The following is a 16,453-nucleotide window of genomic DNA, read 5'->3' as shown; positions in this document are numbered from 1 at the left end:
CGGAAGGTTAGACTTGGGAATGAACAGTGCAGAAAGAGGACAAGATTTGAGGTTGGAGTGGTGCGGAATTGATGATTATGAGAAGTTACAGACTCCTGTGGCTCTTCTGTTACTGTTAATGCATGTCATGAACAGCCATGTGTGTATATGTATATATATGCACATATGTACACATACATATGTATATAAATATATTGTATGCATGTATGTATATATGTACATATAGATACATATTGGTTTATACCTTAAGAGAGTTGTGGCTGAGATTAATTTTTTATAATAGGCATGCTGGCAAGAATTCAAATCATAAGAGTGCACAACATATTACTCTTTATGAACCCTGTGATGAAATTAAGGGTGCTAGCCTGGTGTAGTAGTGTATGTCTATAATCTAAAGCAATTCTAAATCTGAGGAAAGAGGATCACCACAAATCCAAGACAGGAATAGTATGTATAATGACTTCCAGATAGATCTGAGCCACATAGACAGACCTTGATTGAATAAATGAATGAATGAATGAGCTATAGTTACAACATTGACTCTTGATACAAATATATAAAAGATACATAGAAGCAAGGTACTGAGGAAAACCAAAAGGGAGTGGATAGAAGGATAAATGAAATAAGGAAAAGATGTCCATTATAGGGGAGATATTCCAAGAAGTCCTTGATTGTGTCAAACGCTTTGCCCTATGAGTAAAATTGGATGTGGTTATATAACATTAAGAACATTGGTATGCCCCATGTTATAAGTTTGCCGTGTTTGGGCTCTGAGCTTGTTTCTGTAGAGTTGTTGAACAAGAAAGATAATAAAAGTAGTGCAATTGTCCTTTGTTGAAATGAATAGTAGGAAGTTATACAGGGACAATGAAGGGAAGACATTGGTGAGAAGTCTACATAAGGAGAGGGCATGTCTGAAAAGAAAGTCAAATATGCAAATAAAGACGACTTTGGTAGGATTAGAGGAAGAAGAAACCAGAATGGCTGAGTTCAGTGAATAAGTGGGGAATTTTTAATGTGTATAACCTATGGGATGTGATGAAATCAGAGAAGAAGGAGCATAGGGACAGTTGGATTTCTATACTATTGTACCCAATGATTAAGTCAGACATGAAAAATTTCAAAACAAGCACGTAAGTACTCTGAGTTCAGACCTCATCTACTCTGGGCACATTGTAATAATCCTGACCTGTTGCATGCTGAAGTATCTGTTTAGATGGATCTGATTATATATAACACACTGGCCTGTACGCATCTTTCTTCCCTCCTCTCCCTTTCTTCCTTTGCTTTTTTTGTTCCACTATCTTTTCATCATTTTCCCTTTCTTTCTTTCTTTCTTTCTTTCTTTCTTTCTTTCTTTCTCTTTCTTCCTCTCTCTCTCTCTCTCTCTCTCTCGATACTATTTTTCTGTGTATCCTTAACTGTCCTGAAATTCACTTTGTAGACCAGACTGGCCTCAAATTCACAGAGATCTGTCTACCTTTGCCTCTCGAGTGCTGGAGTTAAAGGCTTTTGACACCACAGACCAGCTTTGTTCCACTTTCTCCATCGAACAAAGATATGATGGTTTTCTGATCAGAAACAGTTGAAGAAGTTGTAAGGAAATGAGCAGAGGTTCTGAATTGAGGGGGATTTTATGTTCTGGGTAAAGGAAGGAAGTCTTTTAAATAAAATAGAATGGCTGGGTTAAGAAGGCAGGGAACCACGCATAGGCAGGGCTAAAGCTGTTTACAAAGAATAAGACATTGTTTGTTTTTTTGTTTGTTTGTTTGTTTGTTTGTTTTGTTTTTCGAGACAGGGTTTCTCTGTGGCTTTGGAGCCTGTCCTGGAACTAGCTCTGTAGACCAGGCTGGTCTCGAACTCACAGAGATCCGCCTGCCTCTGCCTCCCGAGTGCTGGGATTAAAGGCATGCGCCACCAGGACCGCAAGGGGTGCACCCATACACTGAGACAATGGGGATGTTCTATCAGGAACTCACCAAGGCCAGCTGGCCTGGGTCTGAAAAAGCCGGGGTCAAAACCGGTCTCGCTGAACATAGCAGACAAGGAGGACTACTGAGACCTCAAGAACAATGGCAACGGGTTTTTGATTCTACTGGACCTATTGGTTTTGTGGGAGCCTAGGCAGTTTCGTGGATGCTCACCTTACTAGACCTGGATGGAGGTGGGTCGTCCTTGGACTTCCCACAGGGCAGAGAACCCTGATTGATTTTTGGGCTGACGAGGGAGGGGGACTTGATTGGGGGAGGGGGGGAAAGGGGAGGCGGCGGTGGGGAAGATACAGAAATCTTTAATAAATAAATTAATTAATTAAAAAAAAGAATAAGACATTGGCACCTGATATGTATCCAAGCATGACCACCACTGAGAACTGTGCTTTACTGAGAGCTTCTTCACAGAGTCCTTTAAAATCACCAAGTTCTTAATGTATGTGAAATATAAGAAATTTTATTTTCATATACCTTTAAAAAGAAGTCCTCTATCAGATAAATCAAGATGAGCATTTGTTTCACTTATTAAATACAAGGAAAGATTTAAACAATAATTATTAATCCCCTTCCCACAACCCATTCCCAAATATGCATAAAATATGGTCACACTAAACTGTTCCTAAACCAATGCAAAGAGCAACTTTCATTTCCAAGAAGTGTCTACTACATGGCTGCTTAGTACAGGTAGACTTTTCATGAACAATTTGCCTTACTCTTGCCTACAGCCACATTCAGTCCCAAAATGATTGTAGTGTGTTTATTTCAGAGAAAACTGATATTTCACAAAGGCTCTTTAAAGTTGGTGTTGATGTGGAGGTTCATGCTGTACCACATATTAGAAACAGGTACATCATTAAGGTAAGGGATCTCATTGTATTATTCAAATAAATTATTTAGATTTGGTGTGTACTATTTTTTTTTAATTAATCATTTCTTCTAAGGTTTATAGGTCAACACCCTAGTCATGATTCTAGCTCGATGTTGACCAGCATTAAAAGGCTCATCAGACAGCACTCTCTATTCAGGAGACGTTTTTAGCTTAAATAAGGGCTATCTTAGCAACGAAACTATCTGGCATTGTAGGGGCTAAACATATGAGTTCATTGACAAGGAGGTGGGTGATTTGTTTTACAAGAAGAGCTATTTAGAATTGTAAATTTCATTACCAAGCAAAACAATCAAATAATAATGGTGTAATTTGTTTTCAAAGAAATAAAGTAGTGAGACAATTAATAGTGGTATAAATATATTTTGAAAGAGAACCATGAAGATGCACAGTTAACTAGGTGTGGTGTCTGGTCATAGCACTTGGGAGGCTTAAGTAGGGGGGATTGCTCTAAGTTTGAGACCAGTGTAAGCTATACCGTGAGTTCTGGGACAGCCTGGGCTATATAATAAAACCATGCCTCAAAAAACAACAAAAAACGGAAATATACAATTAACTGCTTTTGAATAATCAGATTATACAAATAAAGTGCAACAATGGAAAATATTCTCCTTACCTTTTACATAATCAAGACTCCATAAGGTCATGGGAATATATGAGAGAAGCTAATGAGAAGGCATTTCAAATGAAGTTTAATTAAAAGCATTATATAAGCACCACATTGAATGGATCCTGACCAAGGACTTATATATTTTTTCAATCATCTAGCATGGCTCTTATAATATACATGTTAAAAAACATTTTTAAAATGTATAAAATCCAGCAGGCTCTCAGAATGTCCCCATTTCAACTACTGCTTCATTTGATTCCATATCTAACAGCGTACTTTTTTTTTTTTTTGGATTTAGAGAATATAGCACAAATCATTAGCTGTCTTGCTCATGAGAAAATAATGCATTTTTAAAAACTTGAATTTATCTTCTTTCACGTTTTCTTGCTACCTGAGAGACCTAGTGGCTTATATACCCATCACTTAGTTCTGCATGTCACCAACATAGTCCCTTGAGAAAGAGAGCTCCAAGTTAGTGTTATCAACTGAATTTTCTAAGTAGATTAGAAGAACCTGCTAACATGGCTTCTGATGCAGTATTCTGTGGTTCTCACTGGCTGCAGACACAGTATTTAGTAAGATTTAGAGAGCAGGTTCAAGAGCCAGATAACTGTATTTTAAAATCCATCTTAGAGTTAGGTTTTAATTGCCAGTGATTCCTTCGTGCTGCTTGGAGGTTTCTAAGATTATAATTACAATTGCATTTTAGAAAGTCACAGAAGAAACAGCTAGTAGCTGGTAGGTAATTTTGTGTCTAGTTTAGAAAAATGTTGTACCCTTTAGTAAGCATAGCAGTTGTATGGATAGTGGAGGGAGGAAAACATTGAAGAAAGAAGGAATACTGTAATCCAGTCTTGGAAGGATGTTAAAGCAAGAGGAAAAGTTAATTTTAGAAGCTCAGTTTTTGGATCCTTAGGTATAATGTTAACAACAGATTTGGGGAAGAAAACAAGACATCTTGAACAGGAGATATCAGCCGAAGTAGTATTGTTTGTTCTCTTTTCTCTTCCACATGAGACCTTAGTCGTATTGCCTGCCCTATTCTCCTTGAATGATACAAGCAGGTCAAGAGCTAACTAAGTAACAGTTAGTACCATGCAGCAACTCACCTGGGTTTGGGAAGATGTCACGGATGCATTGTCATTTCTTGCTGTTGATACTAATCAATGTGGACTTTCTAATCTAGAACTATGATGTTAGCAATATCTCCACCTCCATGTTTGTTGCAGCAATACTCAGAATGTAGAAGCCCTCCAAGTGGCCATTGGTGAATGAATGGGTAGAAAATACGTATTGTCCTTAAGCATGAAGTAACAATTATGTATGTTCAAATTACTTGTGCAAATTCTGTCCTTGGAGTAAAACTTCAGACACTTAATTTCCCCATGTAAAAGAGTTTTCCCAAGGCCAGCACAATGATATTCTAAAACCAAAATAGACAAATTCTAGTCAGACTTTGTTTAGGCTCTGAATTTTGAAGAGGGGCTGTGGACCAGATGAGGCTAGCTCTCAGCTTATAATGGCATCTTTGATCTACTTTGATACCATGTTCATTCAATTAATAATGAAACATATACAAACTTACCCTTATCATGTTTTGCATAATACTCCTCTGTTAATGACATCCTCCCAATTTCTGTCAGTTATCACTCAGAAAACACATTTAAGAAGTATTTACTTAAGAAAAGGTACAGGAGATATAGGCACTTGTTTGCACCTTCAGAAATCCCACAGAAATACTAAGTCAGAAGCTGTAATATGTATACCAAGGACCTGAAGGTAAAAGAGAGTANAAAAATGCCCTAACAACATCACGAGAAAAGGAACCTCCAAAGATGCTATTGAGTTCATTTTCTGTTAGTTAATTACTGCCCTTACCAACATGCCTTTTATAGTAGTTAGTTTCCTCAGTGACTCTGTTGGAGAAAACTAAATTTTCATATACAAGTGATCATCAATTGGAGACTGCTTCTGGGTTAGGGATTTGAGCCTATGTCCACTTCTCTTTTCAACTCTAGGACCTCCTCTTGAGCAGACATGTGTAGACCCTTTGCCTGTTGTCTTGGTCTTTTGTACTTGGTCTTTTGTATTGTTAGTTTTTGTTCTAAAATATATAATATAATAATCCACTAGAAGCATGTTTGTTTTGTAATGAGATTCATAAAGGGAGTGGAATCCAAATGGGAGGAGAGGTTGAGGAGGAACTGGGAAAAGTAGAAGGAGAGGGAACCATAATCAGGATTTATGATGTGAGAAAAGTATTTTCAATAAAAGAGACAAGTTTAGAAAAGGAATAAAATCATACAAATGTTTTTTAAAAGAAAAATGTAAGAAATATTTGCTCTAGGTCTCTTTGGAGTACAGACTTGTAAATGGAATGCCTCTGCAATGCTACATGCACACTAAGAATTCATAGGCTTACATCTGCATAAACCTTTTTCTACAGCGGAGATCCATATAGATCAGAACACATTGGCTGAAATAAAATCTTTCCTGGCATATAGACATGTCCATCCCTTTACACATTGCATATAGATGTTTTTGTGCTTTACTGGCAGAGTAAAGTTGTGGCAGGGTTACAAAATCTAAAATATTTACTATCTAGCCCTTTATAGATAATGTTTGCTGACCTCTGGTCTATAGTCCTATTTGAGAAGAGATCTTAATTATTATTTTAAGAGCAATAAAAGCCATCAGCTTTCTTCATTAAAAATTAGAAGATACAATGGAGAAATCATATAGTTTCCATTATCAATAAATAATTCTAAAGCTTTGAAGTGAAAGAAAAACATTAGTTTTAGAGGAACCTTCAAAATATCCATCCTCCTGCCTTTGTTTTCAGAAGCAGAATTTAATGTTCATAAAGGTCACTCAGAAAGATGTTCATCTGATATTTAGACTGCTGATTTAGTACAGTTTTATTCCCACCACACAGTTCATCTCAGAATAGAATATGTCCCCCTGAAGATACTTGAGAGCACTCTAAGTATGGTTAAATCCAATAAAAATACTGAAACTGTGGCTGCAATATAGAGACCACTAAAAATTAGTGACTAGTCTCAAATTATTGTTTTCATCAGCAGTGACACAAGTTTTCAGAAGAAAACTAGTTTTCAGAAGAAAAGATATCTAAAAACTTAAAACAAACACAAATACGAACGTGCCTACACTTAAAGGTTCCTAAAGGAGATCTGAGGTAACATGAAAGTTTCAAAGCTCCTGGAGGATATTGGCTAGGCCGATTGGAGTTCTATGCTGTCTTCTGTGTTCTGTGATCTGCTCTGGTGTCTGTCACTTCACTCTGACTCTAGCATCTCTGTGACTTGGTCCTGCTATAGAGGGCTTCGTGGTTCAGATACATCTGGGTTTCTCTTTGGAGTGTTGAGAGGAAGTGCTCTCTGTCAAAGAGAGCTGATTGAAGGATGAAAGACAACTATTGTTTCTCAAGAAACTTGTCTAATTAAAAACTAGCTCACTTTGAATTTTATACTGTAACTTAGGAATGATACCAAACCATCCCCTTCTTCTTCTGATTGCTGGATCCCTAATTAGACACTGCTAGGGGAACATGGGGTGAATAGGAAAGGCCTCTTTGTGCCCATTATACCAACACGATATTGAGAATGAGGTGTCTCATTATTACTTGTTCCAAAATTTTTCATTAATCTGATTAATATGGACAGAGCTGTCAACTTTCATTTTCACTAAATAATAAAATGAGTCTAATCTTGTACCTATAAAGCTAACAGCTTGTGAGGCAGATGAGATGAAATTGGGGTCTCATTAAAATTGGGTATATTGTGGTCTTTGTAATTAGGAGCTGAAAATATATTGTATTCATGTGCCCAAGTTTGTTATTTGACTAAGCCACAAATTGATCGGTTTTTAAAAATGTCTAGGCATAGCCTTCACTAATTGGGACAGATTGTGCCCAAAATGTTTCTTGACATTCTGGGAAGGATGTGAGGGCAGGAAGATATTGATATTGTAAAAATCTCTTAAAGGGAATATTTCTAGGCAATATTTGGAGAAAGCAACCAGATCACTCATGTTAAACGAATGTTTAGGTATGTATAAAGCAACTTATCAATTCCTAATGACCCAGCAGTTAAATGATATACTCAAAGTTAAGAAAGGTCTAATACTAGGTAGGCAAAAACTTCATCTTGGCAGAGCTAGTAATGGAATAGAGAAGAGAAATGAGTAAGAAAATCCTCAATATAACCTGCTATGTAATAAGATAGAGACTTCACAGGATTTTATAGGAGAATATGAAGGAAATGTACTCAATGAAGAAAAGAGATAACATTTATCAATGGGTAAGCAAAGGATGGAGATAGCCCAGGTACTCATAATAATTAAAATATCATATACATGAAATGAAATACATTCATCCTTAAAAAGTAATACAATTGTAACACATATTGTCATTTGGATAAGCCTTGGGGACATAATATTGTTATTCTAAAAACCAGACATATAAGTACAGTACATGATTTCATTTATATGAGGTACTTACATGAACAAGATAAGCTGAATGAAATGTATAAGGTAAAGTGGACTTTTATGGGCATAAAGTGTCAGTTGGAAGTAGAATAGTTTTGGAGATGGATCATGGTGATGATTACATGACAATATGAGTGTGCTTATGGCTATGGAACTGTTAAAATTAGTTACAATAGTAATTTTTCTGTTACATGTATTTGTCCACAGTGAAAAAGCAACGGATGGAGGCTGCAATGGCTTTTCCACTTGTATTTTATTGTTTGGGACTTTCTTGTGCACATATAATTTGTTTGCATCAAGTTCATGCCTACTTCCCTCAGTGCCTCCCATACCTGCATGTCTACTTCCCTCTCTTAATTTTATGTACTTTTTTTTATATATTTTTTAACTCACTGGGTCCAGTTAGTGCTAGCAATATGTATATTAGTGGAGAGTCATGTCCAAGACTGGAGCATGGACAGTCTATATGAGGGTCCCCTATCCCTAAAGAAAACTGACTATTCCTCTTTAAGCAGCCATCAGTTACCAATAGCTCCTCGTGTATGGGTGGTGCATTGGGAGGCTCTTCCTCATCCATGCTGGGTTTCTGTCTTTGAGATGTAATTTTATCGAGATATCATAGATAGCTAAGAAAAGATGGTCTCTACTGCTATCAGTGGACACTTAACAAACAGTTAAGTATCACTTGATAGAAAAGAACATTATAGAATGCAGACTATAGTTGTGTTCCAGTTTTGCATTCTCTTGAGTCTGATTCTCATTTGACAGAAGAAGCAGCTAACTGTATAATACATTAGGAAACTGGAATCTATTCCTTCATTACTTCTTGTGGTGCTTTCGATGAGAATTCCAACCAGAGGCTCATATATTTGAATATTTTGTCATTAGTTGGTGGAACGGTTTGGGAAGGATTAGAGGTATGTCACTGGGAGTGGAGTTTGAAGGTTCAGAAGTCCATGCCATTCTGGTTTGCTAGCTATCTTTGCCTCATATTTTTGGATAAGATGTAAGAGACATACATGGATATAATCTACACGGGAAGTAGAGGACAAGCTCTCCTGAATAAATTGGGAGCATGGAGATCTTGGGAGAGGGGAGGGGAGAGGCAGGGAGGGAAGCAGACAAAAATGTAGAGCTCAATAAAAATCAACAACAACAATAAAAAAAACAGATATAAGTCCTCAACTACTGTTGCAGCTCCATACCTTCCTGGCTGATGTCGTACATTCTACCATGATGGTCACGGACTCTAACCTTTAGAACTGTGAATCCAAATAAATGTTTTATTTTGTAAGTTGCTCTAGTCCTGGTGTCTCTTCACGACAATAGAAGAGTAATTAAGATACTTCCCATGCAACGGTAAGTATGTTGTTAATGGGTATTTGATGGAGTGAGGAGAAAACAAAGTTCAGGACATGAATACAGATGTTAAAAGGGATTTCCTTTTCCAAAAGATAGAAGGATGCTGCATGCGTGGTACTGAAGCTATTGCATTGATAAGAAATATACCTGGTGATAACTATGATGGCTTTTTAAAATATTTATTTACTGGGGAAGGCATGATGCATATATAGAAGTCAGAGGGCACTGCTTTTCATTGTGAGGATTCTGAGGATCAAATTCAGGTCATCAGGCTTAACAGCAAGTACCTTTACCCACTGAGCTTCTTCAATCAGCCCCACTAATTTTATATATTTTGTATTCAAAGCATCTAAGTTGGAGTGATGTTAGTATTTTGGTGACAACACTTCTTATAACTCTTGAGCCTTGATTTGTGATAACATTTTATGACATGGTCCAATAGGCCTTTCTAAAGCAAGGGAATTCTGGCAGCAGTGGTAATATTCTCCACTGTCAAGAAGACACATACAGTTTCAAATTAAGAGGACAGATAGGAGCCATGAGAAATGACAGACAGGAATATTCCTGTAGAAATGACCCTGAAGGAGAGAGGTGAAAATTCTTATAGTGACAGAATGGTATCCCAGAGAATTGTTGACTTTTGAAGTAAAAATATTTGGTCCTAAAATGATTAAAAAAAAAGTATGTACTTGTTTGCTAGGAGATAGAAGAAAATGAGATTCTAAGCAGAAGCAGCAACTGTAAAGGATCTGTAAACACATTTGATTCCCTCAACAATCTCACAATGTTTGCAGGTTTAGTTTTGTGGGGACTAGTATCTGTTCAAGGGTAAGGAACTGTTTGCGGCTAAACATATAATGACTTGGCAGAAAAGGAATTTGAATGCAGATAGGTTGAACTATGATGACTGTTTTCTGATTACCATAGTGCAGACCTTACACACGGAGTATCTGCTTGCTAGACCCAGTAATCAAGTATGTCAGCATTTCATTTTTCATCCAGCAATTCTGACAGTGTGCTGCCATAAAGAAAGGCAATTTTGCCATGACGCACCATTTAAGGCTGTTAAACAAAACTTCCATTGTGGTCTTCATATAAGTCCAATGACTGTACCTTCCACATAATCTGTAGAAGACACAGGTAAACTCAGGTCACCAACAACTATTTTCTAATTGTGGATAGGACGTCTATTTCAAAAATACTCCAGAATTCCGTTTCTGGCATATAGGTACCATTCATCAAATATTAGAACTAAAGAGAACCAATCCCTGCCTACTAGCAACACATCTATCTACGCACAAAAGCATTGTTATACTCATGCAGCTTTTTACAATGTCGTTCTTAACTAAAACAAAAACAAAAATAAAACACCAGGCTCTTTGGACTGCAATATGATGGTTTTTCCCTCCTTTCGTCAACACTTCTTGTATTTGGGGTGGGGCTTCCATATTTTGTGTGGGTAGGGGGAAAGGCTTGCTAAACAAATTGAAGAAGGAAGGCTACAAACAGATTAAACAAAGTTAGCCTGAGCCGTTCAGGAGAGTTTTCCGTATGCAGCTCACATAAGGTACATTTAATTCAGGACAACAGCTGTCTTAGAGGCTGTCAGGGACTTGGCTTTTCCTCTGGATGTTTAACACAGAGAAAAGATTTTCCTTCGTAAAGATAGAGGCCCAAGGTGGCAGCAATGTGGCTTAGGATTCCAGTGCAATCTTCCTTTTGACAGGAAACTGTTTCTGCCCAGCACCACCCAGACACTTTGGGAAAATAGTATGATGCTCAGGGCTCCGGCTCTAGCAACTTCTACCCACTAAGCATTTTGTCTAATCTTGCTTCTACAGACAATATTGCAAAGAGGTTTCTGTCTACGAGTCTCGGGTTGGCTATTGCAAAGTCAACTTGAAGATTTATATGCCAAATAAATTAGAGATTCCTCTTCATTTGGAGTTGCTGAATGGAGATGCTGAGGATCTGATGAGACACAGAGACATCTCTCTTCTCCAGGTTTCCTTAAGGTGACCCCTTCTCTCTTGTGTACTAGGGAGAAAGTATATCTGTACATAGTATCATCTTCCAAGAAAAACTTTTTAAGCAAAATCCTGAACACTCAACTATTTTATCTATAACTACTTCTGTGTTCTCTTAAAAATAAGAATATCTTTCATGAGGCATAATCAAACCTCCATCAGCACACTTAAAAGTAATGGTAATTTTTGTGAAACTAAATATCCTTGTGATATTCACATTAAGTTCAATTTGAATCAGACTTTTATCTTTTTTAAAATTGATATAATTAACGCATCATTTTCTCTTTTCCTTTTCTCCTTCCAAACGTTCCAATGTATGCCCTCCCTCTTGTTCTCTCTAAAATTCATCGCCTTTGGCATCCTTTGCTTTAGTTGTTTTGATATGCAGATATATTTTTTAAAAAACCTGGTCAGTCCATATAATCATATTTTTTATGTATATGATTCCAGGGCTGACCACATGGCTCTGGATAAGCAGTCTGGGGACTGTTCTCTGAGCCTCTGGTAGAAGAATTGTGATGTAAATGTGTCTCACGGGGCTGGACACCACAGGGTCACTTGTTCTCTGCATTTTGATCAGTTGTGGTTTTCTGTAATCGTCTCAGCCTGTTGCAGAGAAGTTTCTTTCCTGCAGAATTTTCTTAATTTCAGTTCTCTTGCACATAGCTTCATATAGATTTCAACTCCAATGATATCTATTGAAGTAAGAATTTCATTCACCAGAAATTTTATGTGTGGATTCTATGCTATGAAAAACATTAGTTAAACATAAATTATGACCTCTACAACACATCACACCAACAGTGAGAGTGGATCCCAGAGGGTTTTAGACAATAGGTGACTGTATAATAATATGATGGTGGATCCATGTCAGGGGGTCCAGTCCTATAGATTATGTTCTACAGTAGAAGAAGGAAAGGTCATATAAACTGAATTTTGAGAGATAACGATGTGGCAATGCAGGCTCATTCACTGCAACAAGTTTGACCCTTTGCTAGAGATGTAAATAACAAGGAAGCTTGGAATGAGGAGCAGGGAATAGATGGGAAAACTCTGCATCTTCCGCTCAACTTTGCTTGCAAATAAAAATTGTTTGAAAATAGGCTTTTAAAGGGGATGCAAGAGAGACAAAGACAGAGACACAGAGAGGCTTTATATGTTTACTTCTACTGAGAACAAAACCAAAACCAGGTAGCCTGGAGCCTTTAGGTTTTCTGGTTTGTACATTTTTTTTTTTTGCCTTAGAAACTATTCCTTTTTATTCAAATCAATACAATAATGAAACAAAATTTTTTTCTTTCTTTATTTATTAAAGATTTCTGTCTCTTACCCCCAGCTGCCTCCCCTTTCCCTCCCCTCCCCCAATCAAGTCCCCCTCCCCCGTCAGCCCAAAGAGCAATCAGGGTTCCCTGCCCTGTGGGAAGTCCAAGGACCACCCACCTCCATCCAGGTCTAGTAAGGTGAGCATCCAAACTGCCTAGGCTCCCACAAAACCAATAGGTGCAGTAGGATCAAAAACCCATTGCCATTGTTCTTGAGGTCTCAGTAGTCCTCATTGTCTGCTATGTTCAGCGAGACCGGTTTTAACCCAGGCTTTTTCAGACCCAGGCCAGCTGGCCTTGGTGCGTTCCCGATAGAACATCCCCATTGTCTCAGTGTGTGGGTGCACCCCTCGCGGTCCTGAGTTCCTTGCTCGTGCTCTCTCTCCTTCTGCTCCTGATTTGGACCTTGAGATTTCAGTCCGGTGCTCCAATGTGGGTCTCTGTCTCTGTCTCCTTTCATCGCCTGATGAAGGTTAATATTCAGGAGGATGCCTATATGTTTTTCTTTGGGTTCTCCTTCTTATTTAGCTTCTCTAAGAACCCGAATTATAGGCTCAATGTCCTTTATTTATCGCTAGAAACCAAATATGAGTGAGTACATCCCATGTTCCTCTTTTTGGGTCTGGCTTACCTCACTCAGGGTAGTGTTTTCTATTTCCATCCATTTGCCTGCAAACTTCAAGAAGTCCTTGTTTTTTACTGATGAGTAGTACTCTAATATGTATATATTCCATTTGTTAGTGGAGATAAACCAGAAGGTAGGAGCACAATGCTGGGAGTTATTCGGGAGTACAGATATTACACTTGCCAGATTATCACGTTAGAACACAGGAACTCAGTTAGATTAGGATTTTAGGTAAATGGCAAACAGGATTTCAGTATTTGTTTGAAATATTGACTGTGATGTGCATGTACTGTCCCAAATAATCATGTATCTGAAAAGGCAGCCATGCTTTATACCCTACATTTCAGCTCACACCATAATGAGTTTGTCACAGAGAAAGAAGAAACTAAAAAAAGTGATGAGGCAGTGTTATCCTGATATTTCTGGAGGTGGTATAGTTGCTCAACTATGTTTCTTTGAATTTGACACCATTTTGAAACTGAATCACAATTATGAACATGATTCTCTTTCCTCTTCAGATCTGGGCTTCCTCGAAGTGATGAGTATGATCACTTCTCCCCCACCCCAGAATTGTGGTGGAGAGAGAGAGGTCATATTCTGATACTTGCACAGAAGCTCCAAATGATCAAATTCTTTTCAGTTCAATTTGCATTTCGATTCCCAGGAACAAACGTTGAATATGTGCAAACAATAATTTTAATCTGATTTCCATGTCTTCTATTCCATTCTCTGGGGAAAAAGTAATTAGTTGAAAGGCATTGGGCAAGGACACCTACATAATAATCGGAGGCAGTGCCTATTACTATATAGGACAACAATAGCTATTGGGTGAAGCTCTGAAATTCATAAATAATACATACATGTATGTTGTATGTTATAAAGTTTGTAAATGTGCTTCTGTATTTAATAACATAATATACATAGTTTCAAAAAACAGAAACAAGTAGAGAACTATTTATTTACATTTCTTTAAGACCTTGATCAGCGATATTAAGGAATACCAGAATGTGATTTCTCTTTCACTCCAGGAAAATATCCATGCTATTGGTGAGGTTTCCTTGAAATTTTGTAAGGACTCCTGATAAGGTACATAAAGATATGAAAAACAGCTGCATTCTCTAGATAAGTATATTTGATTCCTGCATCTTTCTTACTTCAATTATTCAGAAGACAGCATGGTCAGAAATGTAAAAAAGTGTATTAAATTATTGTGTACACAGTACTATAGGAGGAGGCCGCTTGTTTGTCCTGGCCACCCAGAAAAATAATCACACAGAAACTATATTAATTAAAACACTGCTTAGCCCATTAGCTCTATCTTCTTATTGGCTAACTATTATACTCGTTTAACCCATTTCTATTAATCTGTATATCACCACGTGGCAATGGCTTACCGACATGTTTGACTCTGACGGCTCCATGGTTTCTCTCTGACTCTGCCCTTCTTTCTCCCAGCATTAAATTCATCTTCCCTGCCTACCTATGTTCTGCCCTATCAACAGGCCAAGGCAGTTGCTTTATTCATTAACCAATAAAATCAACACATAGACAGAAGGACTTCCCACACCACAGTACTTTAAAGTTTACAAGATTCTTAGTTATTGCTTTGTGTATGCAGCTTTCCACAGTTTACAAACTCTTTATACTTTTGATTTGACATTTAATTTGCTGTCACATGTATTCAATGGCTTAAGCATAGCACAAATTAAGAAGTTAAATTACTTGCTTGTACATAAACAGGATGTGGAAAAAAGCACCTTTGTTTGGTTCCTCATTTCTTATGAAACCACATTGGTTCAGGTAAGGGGAAAGGGAAAGGATATTTAATGTACACATTTTGACTCAGATTCATTGGGTAATTTAGATGTGTGTTAGATGCAACTTTATTTCCTTCATTTTAAAAGACCCCTTCACAATCAATCATTTCCCAAAACTGCATAGACTTGAAATCCATCATAGGGAACACATTTGCTGTCCTCTTTGATATTATTTTTGGAATATATTTTTCAGACCTTTACTTCATTATTAAATATCAAGCCAATACCTGAATGCCATTCCAAATGAAAAGTTTATCATTTTCCTTGTCATGCTATCTTCTGAATATTTGAAGCAAGAAGGATGCAGGAATCATATACACTTATCTAGAGATTGCACATGTTTTGCATGTTTTAATGTAATTTAACAAGAGTCCTTACAAAGAATGCATGTTTTCCTACAGTGACCATTTCGGTTTTGGTACGGGTTTGGTTTAGCTAGTAAGGAAACACAATGCCACATAAAATTCTTTTGAGGGAATGGTGAACATTTTTCAAAAGGTGCTGATTTTTTCCTTTAAAATTCTTTCCATATTTGCATTTCAATATGAACTCCCGCTGGAGTATAAAAAGCCAGAGAGTGAGGCTTCCAGCTCATGGCAAGAGGTCTCTCTGGTTCCAAGTATTACAGAGCATCATCTGTTGTTGCCAGGGAAGACAGTTTCCCTGAAGCTGGAACATAAACCTAGGATTAGTGCTTTTTCAGTCCTTATCAAGTAACTCAGGAAAACTCTGGGTAGAGAGCACAATGCTGCTTGGTATTTAGTTCCCAATCAAAAGAACTGCCATGGAATATACGAACACAAATGCTAACTGACTCAAATTTTTGAAATATAACTGATAGACACAGTAGAAAGTAAGTTTATTGAATAAAGTTTGAGAGTAGCCGTTCATTGTATCCTGAGTAATATGCTTTTTCTCCATCTCATTTTTATGCATTCTGTTTTATCTTTTAACAAATACAATTATATATTGATCACATAAAATACGTTTTGAACTATATATATATATACACACACACAATGTAGAATAGCTAAATCTTGCTAATTAACATATGACCTTGGTTTTAGCTTTCATGGTGTGAACCATTGCTTTTTTATTATTTATTTCATTACTTGTTAAGTATGTGTATCATTCTGGTATTTTAATACTAGTTTTCCTCTCCTACTTCTCACAAGACCTTTGTCACTATCTTGTCAGTGCCTTTCCTTTTGTTTCCATTACATAGTGGTTAATCTCAATTGTCAACTTTACAGGACCTAGAATCACTTGGGAAATGGGCCTCCGGCTGTGTCTTTGTGAAGTCTCTT

The sequence above is a fragment of the Alexandromys fortis genome, unplaced genomic scaffold (genome assembly GCF_014885135.2).
Source record: "Alexandromys fortis isolate MF-2015 unplaced genomic scaffold, M_Fortis_MF-2015_v1.1 scaffold_95, whole genome shotgun sequence".
Lineage (NCBI taxonomy): Eukaryota > Metazoa > Chordata > Mammalia > Rodentia > Cricetidae > Alexandromys > Alexandromys fortis.
Note: the sequence above shows the minus strand (reverse complement) of the source record.